At 43.2% G+C, this 18,908-nt stretch overlaps 1 pseudogene; it reads left to right on the top strand.

Moving 5' to 3' along the window:
• The first annotated feature begins 2,652 nt into the window (after positions 1-2,652).
• On the top strand, positions 2,653-5,018 carry LOC133419134 (galactose-3-O-sulfotransferase 3-like; annotated as a pseudogene).
• The last annotated feature ends 13,890 nt before the right edge of the window (positions 5,019-18,908 follow it).

Below are 18,908 nucleotides of genomic sequence, written 5' to 3'. Positions count from 1 at the left end.
TTAACATCTTACCAAGGCGAGTCCGTTTCGTTCAGCACTCCGACGTGCTTTCTCTTCAAATGCATTACCGACGTGCTCCCTGGTAAGCAACGTCGGCTTTGCAAACCTTGCAAGTCATCTTTTTATTCACCGTATCGAGGCTAAAATGCTCCCAAACTTTTTATTTTATTTTTTATCAAAGTTTTATTACCCGCAGCTGCGCTCAGACGCTGTCGTGCACGCGCGACTCGGCAGAGATTGTATTGAAGTGAGACGCCTCACTCCGTTGGAAAAACACGTCTGGCGACAATTGTCGACAATGGAATTCATCGTCAACAATTTTGATTATCGATTTTTGTCGACAACGTCAACGAATCGTTGCAGCCCTAGAGCAGAGGAGAAGAGGTGAAGGAGCAGAGGAGAAGAGGTGAAGGAGCAGAGGAGAAGAGGTGAAGGAGCAGAGGAGAAGAGGTGAAGGAGCAGAGGAGAAGAGGTGAAGGAGCAGAGGAGAGGAGGTGAAGGAGCAGAGGAGAGGAGGTGAAGGAGCAGAGGAGAGGAGGTGAAGGAGCAGAGGAGAGGAGGTGAAGGAGCAGAGGAGAGGAGGTGAAGGAGCAGAGGAGAGGAGAGGAGGTGAAGGAGCAGAGGAGAGGAGGTGAAGGAGCAGAGGAGAGGAGAGGAGGTGAAGGAACAGAGGAGAGGAGGTGAAGGAGCAGAGGAGAGGAGAGGAGGTGAAGGAACAGAGGAGAGGAGGTGAAGGAGCAGAGGAGAGGAGAGGAGGTGAAGGAACAGAGGAGAGGAGGTGAAGGAGCAGAGGAGAGGAGGTGAAGGAGCAGAGGAGAGGAGGTGAAGGAGCAGAGGAGAGGAGGTGAAGGAGCAGAGTAGGGCTGCAACTAACGACTATTTTAATAGTCGACTAGTCACCAACTATTGAAACGATTAGTCGACTAATCGGATAATTAGTAATTTTAAAAAAAAATTAGTATGAGGTTGCTTTAATTATGTGGCAAATGATAATAAACACAAGAAAGATGCACTAGAGCCCTGCTATAGCGGGACTGTTTTCTTCATCCTGCTCCCGCTGAATTTCTGACCATTACCGCCTGCAACGTGTGTTCCACTCCCGCCCAGCAGAAACTGCTTCCAAAATGCATTCAGGATTTGTTCCAAATAAAAGAAACCCTCTCTGACCTGAGGGGGAAACTCATGTTTGAGACGACGACAGTAAGAACAAATATTAAAAAGAGATGTACATCAGTTAAGGCTAGAGAAACTTGGAATAGTTGTGGACCTAAAAATGTGTCGCTCTATCGTCAAGTTTAAGAAATTGTTTAACGAAAATATTGTAAATAAATATAAAACACTATAATTATAAAGTATATTATCAAAAACATTCTAGGATGTGAAATGTCAATTTTATATTTTGTCTTACTTATTTTTTTCTTCTTTATGTATTGTTTGTTTCCACTGAGTAAAAGCTAATGTCTCATATTTTTGCTGATCATAAGATAAAAGTGTAGGCACTATAAGCTACGGCTTCAGCCTACACCTTTTGGGCAAAAGAAATGTTGTTTTTTTTCTTCCTTTTCATCTTGTTCTGTACAAGCCGAAATAAAGATTCATAACATACACTCGTATTTGTCATCAGTGGTTGATCTTCCTGTTTCAGGGCACAGTTTTGATGGTTGGTTTGACATGAGTGGTTGTGTCTGACCTCTGCTGACTTGTGTTTCAATATGTGATACAAAGCCAGACCTGCTCGGAAGTTAACAAAATCACCTAAAATATCAGGACCATGTTTTAAGGTTTCTCTTATTTAGTGGCCAAGATATATTACTCAAGTCTTCCAACTTCAATGTTTAGTGTTTCCAAAAACACACAGGGCCACAATTACTTAACCACCCCCACCCCCATTTTACACATTACCATATTTTACACATTACGTTACCTCTTCTTAAAACTGGTTAAAATCATGAACTGGTTTGGCTTGTTTTGATACTTTTAATGTTCTCCTTGAGAATAAAATAATTCAGATGTTTATGGAAGGTAAAGGCAAGTGATGACTGATGACTCTCTGTCCACAATGTCCTCTCAAATCTAATTTCTTCTATTTCTCGCCAAACAGACACAATGACCTGGAAAAAGATACATACGAAGATAATCTTTATCTTCATCGTTGCCTTTGCTGTCACTCAGCTCATTCTCTGGAAGCAAATGAGCGCCCTCATGTGGTGAGTGACTGAAATTCTGTGAAAACACTGAAGACTCAGAAGAATCAGATGTTCAGATAGTTTCCTTTTGAATGTACTAGTCTCTGTGGGTTAGTCAGTGTGATAAAGTTCTTATCACGTCCTTGAAGGAGATGAAGAGCTGGATATAGGTTTTCTCTTGAAATATGGGATATTATAAAGAGTCACGATTTTTAAGCATTATTTCAAATTACCGTAAAAGTTGTATTCATTTTACTATGTAGAAGAGCTGGAACAATACATTTCTATCTTTATAATTTCAAACATGTTCACCTTCCTCTCCTACCATCTACCTTTTTTACATCTCCATCTGTCCCACTGCCTGCACTGTGTGAAATTATACCTTCAGGTTATCATTCTATCTCAAACATTTTTACTCTAAAGCTAATCTATTTAAAATGAATTACTTTTTTCTACCATTAGGAGAATGGAGACCTTCCACTTTGGACATTCTACCCTCCCTTCTGACCCAGGCCTGAAACCAAAACACACCAACATCGTGTTCCTCAAGACCCACAAAACCGCCAGCAGCACTGTGCAGAACTTGCTGTTTCGTTTTGCGGAGCGTAACAACCTGACGGTGGCGTTGCCTGTAGAGTCCTGTAGGCACCAGTTCTGTTATCCCAGTATTTTTAAATCTGACTTTGTCCATCCACACACACTCCCAGCAAACATAATCACGAACCATATGCACTTCAGTAAGACCGCTTTACAAGACCTGATGCCGAACAACACAATATACGTCACAATTATGAGAGAGCCAACCTCCATGTTTGAATCATCATTTAGTTACAGCGGAAGGGACTGTAAGAGCTTCCGAAGGGTCCTCACTCGTTCATTGGAGGATTTCTTAAATAATCCCTTAAACTACTATCGACCAGAAGAGGATGATTCTATGAATGCACACAACTGCTTGACTTTCGACTTGGGAGGAGACAAAGATCGTCCACCGACAGATGTGGCGTATGCACAGGCCTTTGCGGCAGAAGTGGAACGAGCGTTCTCCTTGGTGATGATTACAGACTACTTTGATGAATCTCTAGTTCTCCTTCGCCATCTCCTCTCTTGGGATTTGGATGACATTGTGTATCTCAAGCTCAACATGCGGGAAGCAACTGCTAAGAAGAGCTTGACGCCAGGTCTTTCTGCAAAAATCCGTGCCTGGAATTCCATAGATGCGTACCTTTATGACCACTTTAATGCCTCATTGTGGCGGAAACTGTCAGCTCTAGGTCTAGCCAGTGTGTCGAGGGAGGTGCAACTCCTTCAGCAGCACCAAGAGAGGTTGGTGAGAGACTGTTTTGGTGGAAATAAGCCACTTTTCGGTATTGGTGCCGAAATCAAAAACCCGGTTCTCCGTCCCTATAGACGAATCCGGCGACCGGTTTGTGTGCGCCGCCATCTTGCGGCGGCGCCATCGCTGCGGTGGCAGGTGTCAATCTGCCACCGCAGCGCTGTTATTGTAACCTGACGCTACAGCATCATTATAGCTGGATTGATGATGTTAGACAGTGGCCTTCCATAAATAATGAAGGTATCTTAAATTAATGCTGATGTTAATTTATAAATAATGATTTGTTTGAGGGATAAGCAGGAAAGAATAGAGGAATAGGGAGATAAGGGAGTGTATGATTAAACACTGTAATATAGCTCTCTCCACCTCCTCTCCTTACGAGGCACGTCTGCACAATTAAATATTACCTGTTTATGTTTTGTTTAATTTTAGGTATCCAAGAATATTTTATTGATCGCCTGGCGTCCGATGACGAAAAAAACGCAATTACAGGTCTCTAATTGAAGGGCAGAACTATCTCAGCTCCGGATGATACAGAATACATACATACATAACCCCAATCTTCAGATAAAACTAGTTTGTTGAGGAAAAAATATTAACTCTATTTGTAGCTGCAGAAGAAAAAAATAATCTCACGAGGAAAAGAAAAATATTGCTCACGCCTCTTCAGCATAAAAAAAAAAAGAAAAGAGAAGTAAGAGTAATAAAAAAGATGTACTGTATGTTGTACTATTATACTAATTTATTGAAACACATGGCGAGTCAAACATTTACCAAAGCAGCTGCCAAACACTAAGGTAGTAAGACGGTGGTTCTGCAGAACTGCGGCAGTAAATCCTCATCGGAGCTTCATTCTTAGTAGTGATTTCATATGAACCCAAACCATTAATAATCATTATTTTCTCCATATACCGCTCCCTGGCTTCCTTTTTTAAGGTATCCAGGTAAATTCCAGTTCCTTTCCAGCAGTTTAACATCTTTTTTTGCGTTCCGTCTGTTCACTTGGTGAAACAGAAAAGTAGTTTTTAAAGTCCATCCCTTCTTCATTCACTATCAAAACAAATGCACGTGACCGGGACAGGAGTGTTCCGATGATACAAATACATTAAGAGAGCCTGGCAGGGAGCGGAGTAATAGATCCATACGTATATATGTCTATGGGCTGGAGCGGAGGAGCGGAGCCGCCACCGCAGTAATGGCGGCCCGCTCGACTTCCGGGTTTCGCCGGATTCGTCTATAAGCCTAATAAAGAAGTTGACATAGTTGGTTATGACCTCCCTGCAAATATCAGCCGTGAGATGCGGGAGATCTGCCTCAAGTATATCATGCCGGAACTATCATACACAGAGATGCTTCTTCGTTCCCAGTCACAGCGGTATCTTGAAAACCATTAGAATCAGAGTCCCCCTAAGACACAAGATCTCCAACAGCCCAAACAACCTATTCTGCTTCGGGATTCTCAGGTCCCTCCCAATCGACCACCAGCCCCTGGTGCTTAAGACCCTGTTTCAGTGGTAGAGTCAAAATCAACCCTAAACCCTGTAGCAGAGATCAAAAAGGTAGAGGATAAACCTTGAAAAATATTCAGGCCCCATTGCATTCCTGAGAATTCGTTCAGGCCATCAAATAAAAAAAATAAAAATTCAATCATTTTTTTATCAATCCAGTAAAATATTTTTATCTTAGCTCTAGAGCAAAGGGGAGTGAAGATCAACTTAGGATGGTTGACTTTGCTAAGGCTGGTAGGTGAAGTCATTGGGATCTTGAACGTGTGATCTCTGACCTGGGCCTTTTTAAATCTAAAATGAAAACGTATTTATTCAGGGTGGCTTTTAATACCCAGTAGTGTGGCAACACCTTTTTATACTTTGCTCTTGATGTTTTATGCTTGTTTTATTTTGCTGATTGTATGTTTATTATGTAAGGTGATGTAAGGTGCGGTGCTATATAAATAAAGTACATTTACATTTGAACAGTCAACACAGTCAACATGAGTGATCCAATTTAATAGACTATGCAAATATTAAAATAGTTATTTGATTTACTCTATTCCTCCAATGAGCAGCCAAAAAATATGCTTGTTTGTGGGACTGTGGTTTAAAGGAAGACTTTGTCAAGTGTTTTCAAGTCTAGAACAAAATATAGATGAATAGGGGTTGGCTCACTCTCTGGCTGAGAAAAGGGAATTGAAACTATTGGAGTTAGATGACCCATAAAAGGACCCACATCTAGCGTGTCTTTCTTTATGCAAACAATGCAGAGGCATAGGCCCCTCGTAGCCACTACGGGGCCCCTAAAGCTACGATTTCATACTCAGTTATAGCGGTGGGGTGAAATAGAACAGGTGTAAGCAAGTAAATAAGTATTTGTTTAAATCTGCTTATGGTTAGCCAACAATTTTGATGTTATTCCCTTTTTATGTTATTTAAATTGTTTTATTCTGGGTGTTTTTTATGCATGTTTTGTGCTTTGTTTTTAAGAGGTTGTCTTTCTGTCTTCTATCTGTTATTGTAAAGCACTTTGTGATCTGCGAAAAGCACTCTATAAATAAATGTTACCTACTTAAAAGCACCTAAAAGCAGTCTTCATCTATGATCCCCCAAATCAAAACATGTATGTTAGAGTTTTATTTCTCTTTGTAGAAACCCCCTCCCTATCACTTTTTTTCCTTTTAGCGAGTCTATACCTGTGGTCTTCAACCCTGGTCCTCGACAGACCCCTATGCTGCATGTTTTAAATGTCTCCTTGCACCTAAAAACTGTTTCTTATTAGTGGTCGTCATCAGCCTGTCATCAAGGTGTGTCTGTTGATGGCACAGTAGCCCCTTTTACATTTGTGGATACCCAGCTTTTAACATTGTAATTATAACCTTTTGCTTTATACTTAAAACAATCATCTTAATGAATCCTGCTGAATGTATCTACTTAATTTCATGACATGTTCATACTGACTCTTTTCTTATTTATTTAGTTCACTGCAAATAGTAGGAGAAAAGAGAAAAACACATGACTGATTTACAGACATGATTCTTTTCTAGGATCTGCGACTGGGAAGATCAGCCTGGAAAAGCTGGATCTGGGAAAACTAGGTTGGCTTACACAATATTTGGAGGTGGTGTGGGCCCCTCTCTGTCTGGGCCGGCGGGGTCTCTGAGGCGGCGTCCCCTGTAGTCGTGGGCTTGGACGGCTCTCGGTGTGGATGGTTCCCATAGGACGGTGTTTCCTCACCTGGGGCCTGTACTACGAAGCAAGTTCAACATATCCAGGATATCTTTTCCTTATCCAGATTCACTAAGCGGGACAATTGCAATCACGCTAAGCGGTCACACGACGGTGGTTATCAACTCGGTATATCAACCCAGGTTTCTCCAATCTGGATATGAGCGCGTGCACATAAAAGGGGCGGGGTTTTCAGCGCATGACCAATCGCAAGCATGGAGAAGTCCGCTGTCAGAGCCGCTTATTTCAGTAGCGAAGAGCAAACAATAATTTTACGGAAATATGATGAGTATAGGCATATAATACAGGCAAAAAGCAACACAGTTGCAGCTGCAAAATGCAGGAAAGACAGCTGGCAAAAGATCGCTGACTGTATAAATGCGTAAATTCATAGGGATATAAACATATATTTGAATATTCTGGGAATCTTAATCTTAAACTGTAAACCATGATCAGCAATATTAAAATAATAAAAGGCTTGCAATATTTCAGTTGATTTGTAATGAATCCAGAATGTATGACATTTTTTTTTGTTTTTGTGTTTGCATTACAGAAAATCACAATATTCTAATTTTCTGAGACAGTCCTGTATATATTGGTTCTATAACTATTGTTGTTGACCGATAACTTGTGCTGATGCTGTACCAAAGAATTGGGTTTTTTTATTTATTTTATTTTATTTTTTATTTTTTCAGGAGGGGGGTATTTAGTATTTTAAAGTGACTTCTCAGAATGTTCGAGGGACGAAATTGAAAATCCCTTTTTTGCTATCCCCTTACAAATGCATCTTCTTTTTCATTTCTTCTTGATTTATTTATTTAATTGGTATTAGTTTTGGATTGACTGTACATCGGATTTTGGGTGATGATTTGTTTTATTTATTCATTGATTGATTTATTTTTTATTTTCTCCTCCACCTCTTTTTTCTTTTTTTCCTTTTTTTTTGGATCGTTCATACAGGTACTCATCAGGGAAAGCAAAGGGGTTTTGGTGGTCCCTGAATACGCGTTCTCTTCGGAGGGATCCTCTCACGATCCGCGCACCAAGCCCCACTAGATTCTCTTCGAAAGGGCATGTCATTTTCCAAGAGAGCTGATTGGTCAGTGGGCGGTGCTTTTACACCCGGCGATCTGTATCTCGAACATAACCTGCTCCGGAGCAGGTTAGCTGTTCAGCATAAGTTACCATGGCGATGTACCCCGGTAAGAAGTGAACCACCGTCATAGTCCTGAAAACCCAGGGTTAAACCTGAAGTTACCTCGCTAAACCCAAATCCCGCTTCGTAGTACAGGCCCCTGGTCACTTAATCTGCCTATTACCACCTAAAAAACATTGCTAGAATTAAGGGGATTCTGTCTAAACAAGACATGGAAAAACTTATTCATGCATTCATTTTCAGTAGGTTGGATTATTGCAATGGCATCTTTATTCAATTCAATTTTTTCAATTCAATTTTATTTATATAGCATCTAATACAACAGGTGTTGTCTCTAGACGCTTTCCAGAGATGCAGAACATGAACATAAACATAAACATAAACATAAACATAAACATAAACATAAACCCCCGAGCAATTATTATATAAACAATGGCAGGTAAAAACTCCCTTAGTGGGAGAAAAGCCTTAAGCCAAACAGTGGCAAGGAAAAACTCCCCTTTAGGAGGGAAGAAACCATGAGCAGGACCTGGCTCATAAGGGGGGACCCTCCTGCCGAAGGCCAGACTGGGGGAGTCAGGGACGTCGACAGCACACAGCAGGCAGGTGGAAGCAGCAGCGGGATGACCAGAGGTGGGGGGGGGGGTGTCAGCAGCACACAACAGTCATGTGGAAGCAGCAGCGGGATGACCAGAGGGGGGGGGGGGGGGGCGTCAGCAGCACACAACAGTCATGTGGAAGGAGTAGCGGGATGACCAGAGGGGGGGGGGGGGGGTGCAGGCAGGCGGAAGCAGCAACAGCAGACATCCACGTAGGCAGGTGGAAGAAGCAATGGGATGACCAGAGGGGGGGGAGGCCCGGGAACACAGGCCAGAACGCAGCTCCTGAGGCTCCGGCCTGCAAACATACACAAAAGAGAAAAAAGGGGGGCCGGCACAAGAAACTACAGGAACAATGGACAAAAATGATAGCTATGAGATATTTATAATAAATAAAAATGGTAATGGAGAAGAGAGGCAGGGAAAAGGAGAGGAGAAGAAGGGTGAGAGGCACCGCCCAGCGGATCATGTCGGTGCCCCCTGCAGCATAAGCCTATAGCAGCATATCTACCGCGAAGCTATATTTGAGACTAACTATTATAGCTTTGTTCTATAGCTGCGACTCTGACTACTGACTCTAACACACTAAAGTTTACACTACCTAGAGATTTACCAACACCAGCTAGAGGTTTACTAAACACTAACTATAAGCTTTACTAAACAGAAAGGTTTTAAGTTTAGTTTTAAAGGTGGAGGTGGTGTCAGCCTCCTTAACCCAGATTGGAAGTTGGTTCCATAGTAATGGTGGCTGATAGCAGAACGCCCGCCCTCCAAATCTACATTTAGATACTCTAGGAACTACGAGTAAACCTGCACCCTGGGAGCGGAGAGCTCGGCCAGGAACATAAGGCACTATCAAATCTTGTAAATACTGCGGAGCTAAGCCGTTTTGGGCTTTATATGCAAGTAATAAAATTTTAAATTGAATTCTGAATTTTACAGGTAGCCAATGGAGCGACACTAACACTGGAGAGACGTGGTCTCTCCTGCTAATTCCTGTCAGTACTCGTGCTGCTGCATTCTGGATTAGCTGGAGCCTATTCAGCAAATTACTTGGACATCCTGCTAAAAACACATTACAGTAATCCAGTCTAGAAGATACAAACGCATGAACTAGTTTTTCTGCATCCCTCTGCGAGAGGATTTTCCTAAACTTTTTTTCTTTACAGACCTTAACAAGAAATCTATCAGGCAGCTGCAGCTGATCCAGAACGATCCACCAGAGTCCTTACAAACACCAGGAAACTGGACCATATTACACCAGGAAACTGGACCATATTACACCAGGAAACTGGACCATATTACACCAGGAAACTGGACCATATTACACTAGGAAACTGGACCATATTACACCAGGAAACTGGACCATATTACACCAGGAAACTGGACCACATTACACCAGGAAACTGGACCATATTACACCAGGAAACTGGACCATATTACACCAGGAAACTGGACCATATTACACCAGGAAACTGGACCACATTACACCAGGAAACTGGACCACATTACACCAGGAAACTGGACCATATTACACCAGGAAACTGGACCACATTACACCAGGAAACTGGACCATATTACACCAGGAAACTGGACCACATTACACCAGGAAACTGGACCACATTACACCAGGAAACTGGACCATATTACACCAGGAAACTGGACCACATTACACCAGGAAACTGGACCACATTACACCAGGAAACTGTGCCATTGACAGCGAGCCGGTGGTGTAGAAGGGGAGCCTGGCCACAGCGCTGGTGGATGGGAAGAACCTCCTGGGACCAGTGGTGGGAAACTACTGCATAAATCTGGCCATGAGGAAGGCCAAAGAGGTCGGCGTTGGCTGGGTGGTCGTTTTCCTTCAGTCTCAGAAATCACTTTTAGAGGCTTTGAAACTGGTTTTCAGAAAAGTTGAACTGCACAGTTTGTTTAATATTTCCATTCCACTTTTTTTCAAAACAAAAAAGCAATGTTTGTTTTTTGGGATAATTGTTATTTCTCACTGGTTAAAGTTTCACACTAGCACATGTGCAGCTACTTTTAGAGGCTTGTGTTTCCTCATATTTTCTCAGTTTAAGAATGATGGCATAGTTTGTTTATATAAAGAGAAAAACCATGAATTCATTAAGAGGAACTAATGCTGAGTATTGGTATCCCTTTTGATGAAAGACCCATGATTGTTATTAGTTAATTAAAGTGGAGAGGTGCTGATATGATGAAGAAAACTGAGCCATCGACATTTATTTCATTGCTCTTTTAGGGTCCAACCTTTATGGCATTGCTGGTTACTACGCAATGCAGGCACTTAAGGAGAACATGATCGTGAGTGAAACATTTGATTCCTTGTGAAAGCATTGTTTTTTTTTGTCAGTATGGCTTTTTCCTGGAAAGAACAGACCTGTCATTTAAATTCATGTTATATGTTTTATGGCTTATTAATTAAGAAAGTGCTGTATTTTTCAGTCTGGTAGTTGATAATGACCTCATCTGTGCAGGGGAAGTCATATACCAACACGTCTCCGCTGGTGGTTCCCACGCGTAGCAAAGAGGTACTTTTATTTACTTTTATTCCATTTAATTCAGTTCAGTGATACTTGCAGAATCCTGTGAGGGAAATTAGATTGATAATCATATCAATAAATAATATATATGAATGTATTCAATGGAATATGGTTTGAGACTCAATGTGAGTAAAGAGATGCTCATCAACCAGACAAATAAACTACATGGATTCATTGGATTGACCCATATACGGGGGAAAAGAGAGGAAACGCTGCTTGCTCCCAGAGCTTGCCTCATTAAGGCCATACTTCTAGAATCTTTACATTTGTGAACACAAGACTCAGGCGCTGGTGGAGAGACAGAGCGTTAGACAGATGGAAGACACTTTAGGTACCACAGGGTGTGAAAGCTGTGCTGTGAATCATAACCGTTGTAGATAATAAAAGCGGTCTCATATATATATATATATATATATATATATATATATATATATATATATATATATTTATGTCCTGTCCTCCTGTCTCTGTGTCCTGTCCTCCTGTCCCTGTGTTCTGTCCTCCTGTCCCTGTGTCCTGTCCTCCACATGTCTCTGTGTCCTGTCCTCCTGTCTCTGTGTCCTGTCCTCCACATGTGGTCCAACAGTTATCATCCATGTCGGAGCTAATGACTCCCGTCTTCGCCAGTCGGAAGTCACTAAAATGAATATTGTCTCGGTGTGTAACTACGCCAAAACCATGTCGGACTCCGTAGGTTTTTCTGGTCCCCTCCCCAATCTGACCAGGAATTACATGTTTAGTCGCATCCTCTCGCTCCGTCGCTGGTTGTATCGGTGGTGTTCAGAAAACGACGTGGCCTTTATTGACAATTGGGAAACGTTCTGGGGAAAGCCCGGTCTGATTAGAAGAGACGGCATTCATCCCACCCGGGCTGGTGCTGCTCTTGTCTCTAGTAATTTGGCCTGTTTCATTAGACTCTCTCCCTGACATCGCAGGGTCCAGGCCAGGATGCAGAGCTGTAGTTTAACACACTTCTCTGCAGCTTCTCGAGGACCAACGCCTGCCAACAAAACTGTAGGATTGCATTATGTATTTGGCGACTGTAAAACTGTAGGATTACATGATATTGGCGGCTCTAACCAGGTGCCTAGCAAAATAGAAGTGGTTGCAGTTCCCCGCCCTCCAAAAGTTCACCAGGTGCGGCGTTATAGAGGCGTTAACCAAAATAATCTTGTAAAAATTAAAACCAATGCACATTTGGTACCAATAAGAGGCCGAAAAATTAGATGCTCCAAGTCCAAGTCTCTGTTAGTAAATGATATAATTACAGAGAGCAGGAGTGATATTTTCTGCTTAACAGAAACATGGTTACAGGAGGAAGAGTATGTTAGTTTGAATGAATCGACTCCGCCCGGCTACTTTAATCATCATATTCCTAGAAGCACGGGCCGAGGCGGAGGAGTCGCAGCAATTTATAACTCCAGTCTCAATTTATCAGTACAGATAAATTCATCATAGTGGATGACTTTAATATTCATATGGATGTTGAAAGCCATTATCTATATCCATTATCTATACCTGCTTTATCCCTTGCGGGGTCACGGGGGTCTGCTGGAGCCTATCCCAGCTCATTTCAGGTGAGAGGCAGGGGTTACACCCTGGACAGGTCACCAGTCCATCGCAGGGCCACACATATACACACAAACCATGCTCACAACCACACTCACGCTACGGGCAATTTAGAATCACCAATGAACCTAATATGCATGTTTTTGGACTGTGGGAGGAAGCCGGAGTACCCGGAGAAAACCCACGCAAGCACGGGGAGAACATGCAAACTCCACACAGAAAGGCCCCTGCCGGGCCTGGGAGTCGAACCGGGGACCTTCTTGCTGTGAGGCAACAGTGCTAACCACTAAGACACTGTGCTGCCCTGATGTTGAAAGCGATAATCTTAAATTATCTTTCAATTCTCTTCTAGAATCAATGGGTATCTCACAAAAAGTGGACAAACCGACGCATTCTTTTGATGATACTCTGGATCTCGTTCTCACCTACGGTGTTGAAACTGATGATTTGTTGGTGTCACCTGTAAACTCCCTTTTATCCCACCATTATTTAATAACGTTTGAATTTAATATCGTCGATGTTGAAGTGCAAAATAGGAGGTATTATTTTAGCAGATGTTTGTCTGATGAACCTATTGCTAAATTTAAGGAGGCCATTGCTCATTTTGCGACAGTGGAAAATAGTGAAGCCTCTACTGAAGCAATAGAGGCCAGTGACCTGGGTTCTACCTCTGATGTTGATGTTGATTTTCTTGTTAGTAACACTGCTGATCTGTTGCACTCAGCTTTAGATGAAGTTGCTCCCTTGAAAAGGAGGGTTTCTAGCCACAGGAGCTTAACTCCATGGTATAATTCAGATATTCGCATGTTGAAACAAAACGTGCGTAAAATGGAAAGGAAGTGGTACTCTTGTAGGTCTGTAGACTCCTATCGTGAATGGAAAGATATTCTAATAGTATATAAAAAAGCCATTCGCAAAGCAAGAACAGCTTATTATTCAACGTTGATAGAGGATAACAAAAGTAACCCACGTTTTCTGTTCAGCACTGTAGCCAGGCTGACAAAGAGTCACAACTCTGTTGAGCCGTGCATTCCTGCAGCTCTCAGTAGAGAAGACTTTATGAGCTTCTTTAACAGTAAAATCACGAGAATTAGAGAAGAAATCAACCAGCCGGTTGTGGGCGTTTCTTCAGCTTTGGCGACTTCCCTAGGCTCTGACTTGTCTCTAGACTGTTTTGATCCTGTAGACCTCCCTGAGCTGACCTCACTCGTCAATAGAGCTAAGTCAACCACATGTATGTTAGACCCCATCCCGACTCGACTATTCAGAAATGGTTTTTCTCTTATTGGTGCGACAATACTGGACCAAATCAACCTATCCCTAAACTTAGGATATGTACCACAGGTTTTCAAAGTGGCAGTAATTAAACCTTTACTTAAAAAACCTTCTCTTGACCCAGACATCTTAGCTAATTATAGACCAATTTCCAACCTTCCATTTGTATCTAAAATTCTGGAAAAGGCAGTTTCAAGCCAGCTATGTGACTATTTGTATAGAAATGATCTGTTTGAAGTCTTTCAGTCAGGGTTCAGAATGCATCATAGCACAGAGACAGCACTGGTTCGAGTCACAAATGACCTTATGGCCTCAGATAGGGGATTAGTGTCCATATTGGTTCTACTGGACCTCAGTGCTGCTTTTGACACTATAGATCATGGCATTTTACTGAACAGGTTAGAGCATGTTGTTGGGATTAAAGGGACAGCTCTACGTTGGTTTAAATCATATCTATCTGACAGGTTCCAGTTTGTGCATGTACATGAAGTTTCTTCAGAACAGTCAAGGGTCTGTTATGGTGTTCCGCAGGGTTCAGGGCCGCTTCCCGATTTATGGCAGCCTGAGCCCAGCTATAAAGAGCAGGCTCCCCCCTTTCTCCCAAACTCTTTTTTCTTCCTCTTTTGCTCCCAGGGTCTCACCTGCGGAGCTGAAGCACCCTGCTGTTCAACGAGGAATACGTCCACATTGCTGGCTCTTGAGAACATGTTCTTCCACAACAGAAAACAAAGCCCTTCCTTGTTTTCCAGGGACATGCCAAAATTAGATACACCGAAAGAATCAGTGGAATTCCATATCAAGAGACTTGCCACAAGTTTACCAGAACCTCCAAATTCTATGTCAGTGATAAATGTGATTTGGATGGGAACGCCAAGGTACCTTTGTGATATTGACTAAGATTGTGGTGCCACCCCAATAGGTGCGAGGGCCTGACCAAGGCTCCTTTAATTGCCATCATTTCAGGCAAGAGGTTACGTGAGTCAAGTTTCTATGCAAGCAGCTTCTGGATGGATAGCTAGTGTATATTGTAATGATTATTCCTGTTGACCAACTTGTCTTCCCCAGTTGCAATAGTGAACTCCCCCCCAAACACATTAGACACCAACTTTGCAGACAGCTGGACTATAGAAATTGAGCAATCAGCAAAAGACTCAAATTATAGACAGGACAGGATGTAGCAGAGAATGTGAAACTGAGAAGTCATAACCTGCTCCAGACACCACAAGCTTCATTTAACAGGCCTCAATTTCAACAAACACCCACTCAACCTTCAAGGATACTTCTGTCCAAGCTTCCAGATGACAGTCAAGACTCAAACAAAGGAAGACGGCAAATAATTCATGTATGAGCAAAAAAAAAAAAAAAACAATCTTTATTGATGGTTCGTGGCCACGTCGGAGACCACGCCAGTCTGGTTCGTGGCGGCGTCGGAGACCACGCCAGTCTGGTTCGTGGCGGCGTCGGAGACCACGCCAGTCTGGTTCGTGGCGGCGTCGGAGACCACGCCAGTCTGGTTCGTGGCCGCGTCGGACGCCACCGCAGTCTGGTTCGTGGCCACATCGGACACCACCGAAGTGTGGTTCGTGGCGACGTCAGAGACTACGCCAGTGTGGTTCGTGGCGACGTCAGAGACCACCGAAGTGTGGTTCGTGGCGACGTCAGAGACCACCGAAGTGTGGTTCGTGGCGACGTCAGAGACCACCGAAGTGTGGTTCGTGGCGACGTCAGAGACCACGCCAGTCTGGTTCGTGGCGGCGTCAGAGACCACGCCAGTCTGGTTCGTGGCGGCGTCAGAGACCACGCCAGTCTGGTTTGTGGCGGCGTCAGAGACCACGCCAGTCTGGTTCGTGGCGGCGTCAGAGACCACGCCAGTCTGGTTCGTGGCGGCGTCAGAGACCACGCCAGTCTGGTTCGTGGCGGCGTCAGAGACCACGCCAGTCTGGTTCGTGGCGGCGTCAGAGACCACGCCAGTCTGGTTCGTGGCGGCGTCAGAGACCACGCCAGTCTGGTTCGTGGCGGCGTCAGAGACCACGCCAGTCTGGTTCGTGGCGGCGTCAGAGACCACCGAAGTGTGGTTCGTGGCGGCGTCAGAGACCACCGAAGTGTGGTTCGTGGCGGCGTCAGAGACCACGCCAGTCTGGTTCGTGGCGGCGTCAGAGACCACGCCAGTCTGGTTCGTGGCGGCGTCAGAGACCACGCCAGTCTGGTTCGTGGCGGCGTCAGAGACCACGCCAGTCTGGTTCGTGGCGGCGTCAGAGACCACGCCAGTCTGGTTCATCAAGACGTCGGCCACATCTGACATAAGGGTAGCCATTTCTTCCACTTCATTGGTTTCCAGTTGAACTGAAAGACATGGTCAAGTTTAGTTGTACAGTCATTTTACCTTGGTTGAGTACACCTGACAAAATATATGCTGTTGTGATGCCAACGAGAGTTGTTTCTCACAAAACTGCTCACCTTCTTTAAGACGTTTGAGCAACATGGAATCCATTGACTGGACAAGTCCCAGAGTTCTTGGAACATTATCATTTGAAGACAAGTCTAACACAAAGATGAGTTTAGCTTTAGAATAGGTATGACAGCACAACATCATAAACATTTTTCATACCAGTCTCTCTTCTGTGGAGCAGATCAGATCTTCGATTTGGGGCATCTTTTGGCAAGCTTAATCCTGTGGAAATTTAAGTTTCCATAAAGATACTTTCTATTCAACAGTAAAAACAACATTTCTTTGGAAATTCTAAAGTAACCTTCTCCAAAAACCTTTGGCAACAACTTCAGCCGCCACACAAACCACCAGAAGCCAAATGCCTTCCATTGTTGAGTTGAAGTGAAAGTGCAATCACCAGGTGAGGTTTAAAAAGTCTCATCATGCATATGTTGCAGGTGATCTTCATCTGGTCTAATTGGCTTTCTCCTCTGAAGTGTCAACATTTAAATATATTCAGACTTTCCTGTTGTAAGTAATCCAGTTGTATTACCAGTCTGAGTGAATCATGTTGGTGTCACCCTGCAGCGTAGGTATATAGCAGCATATCTACGACGAAGCTATGTTTAAGATAAGCTGCTCTCATCTTGTCCTGTAGCTGCAGCTATAACTACTGGCTCTAACACACTAGAGTACGTAGAGTAGAGGCGAGACGCCTTATGTATGAAAATCGACCCATTCACTGATATTGCGCCCTATATATTGCACGCCTAATGGACCGCAAAACACAGTAGATACAATGGTTGGGTGGTTGGGCCCGCAAGCCAGCACGCTCCCAAAGCTCCGGCCTGCAAATATGCATAAAAGAAAAAAAAGGGGGGCCAGCACAAGAAACTACAGGAGCGATGGACAAAAATGATAGCTATGAGATACTTATGATAAATAAAAATGGAAATGGAGAAGAGAGGAAGGGAAGAGGAGAGGAGAAGAAGGGTGAGAGCCACCGCCCAGTGGATCATGTCGGTGCCCCCCTGCAGCATAGGCCTATAGCAGCATATCTACCGCAAAGCTATATTTGAGACTAACTATTAGAGTCTTGTTCTATAGCTGTAACTATGACTACTGACTCTAACAGACTAGAGTTTACACTACCTAGAGATTTACCAACACCAGCTAGAGGTTTACTAAACACTAACTATAGGCTTTACTGAACAGAAAGGTTTTAAGTTTAGTTTTAAAGGTGGAGGTGGAGTCAGCCTCCTTAACCCAGATTGGAAGTTGGTTCCATAGTAGTGGTGCCTGATAGCAGAACGCCCGCCCTCCAAATCTACATTTGGATACTCTAGGAACTATGAGTAAACCTGCACTCCGAGAACGGAGAGCTCTGCCAGGAACATAAGGCACTATCAGGTCTTGCATATAATGCGGAGCTAAGCCGTTTTGGGCTTTATATGCAAGTAATACAATTTTTAATTGGATTCTGAATTTTACAGGTAGCCAATGGAGCAACGCTAACACTGGAGAGACGTGGTCTCTCCTGCTGATTCCTGTCAGTACTTGTGCTGCTGCATTTTGGATCAGCTGGAGCCTATTCAGCAAATTACTTGGACATCCTGCTAATAACACATTACAGTAATCTAGTCTAGAAGATACAAACGCATGAACTAGTTTTTCTGCATCACTCTGAGAGAGGATTTTCCTAATTTTTGCAATATTACGGAGATGGAAAAACGCTATTTTACAAACCTGATTAACATATGGTTTAAACGACAAATCCTGATCAAAAACAACACCAAGGTTTTTCAAAGTTGCACTGGAAGCCATCGCAACACCATCTAATCCCTTCCTAAGATGCTCTGGACCAAGAATGATAACCTCTGTTTTATCTGAATTTAGAAGCAAGATATTTCCGGACATCCAGTCCTTGATGTCCCTAAGACATGCCTGAAGTTTAACTAACGGTTCTGTTTCATCCGGCTTCATAGACACATAGAGCTGCGTATCATCAGCATAACAATGAAAGTGTATGCCATGATTCTGGATTATGCTTCCCAATGGCTGCATGTATAAACTGAACAAGATTGGCCCTAGCACTGAACCCTGCAGAACACCATAACAGACCCTTGACTGTTCTGAAGAAACCTCATGTACATGAACAAACTGGAACCTGTCAGATAGATATGATTTAAACCAACGTAGAGCTGTCCCTTTAATCCCAACAACATGCTCTAACCTGTGCAGTAAAATGCCATGATCTATAGTGTCAAAAGCAGCACTGAGGTCCAGTAGAACCAATATGGACACTGATCCCCTATCTGAGGCCATAAGAAGGTCATTTGTGACTCGAACCAGTGCTGTCTCTGTGCTATGATGCATTCTGAACCCTGACTGAAAGACTTCAAACAGATCATTTCTATACAAATAGTCACATAACTAGCTTGAAACTGCCTTTTCCAGAATTTTAGATACAAATGGAAGGTTGGAAATTGGTCTATAATTAGCTAAGGTGTCTGGGTCAAGAGAAGGTTTTTTAAGTAAAGGTTTAATTACTGCCACTTTGAAAACCTGTGGTACATATCC

Source organism: Cololabis saira, chromosome 19, assembly GCF_033807715.1.
Source record: "Cololabis saira isolate AMF1-May2022 chromosome 19, fColSai1.1, whole genome shotgun sequence".
Lineage (NCBI taxonomy): Eukaryota > Metazoa > Chordata > Actinopteri > Beloniformes > Belonidae > Cololabis > Cololabis saira.
This window is presented reverse-complemented; position numbering and strand designations above follow the sequence as displayed.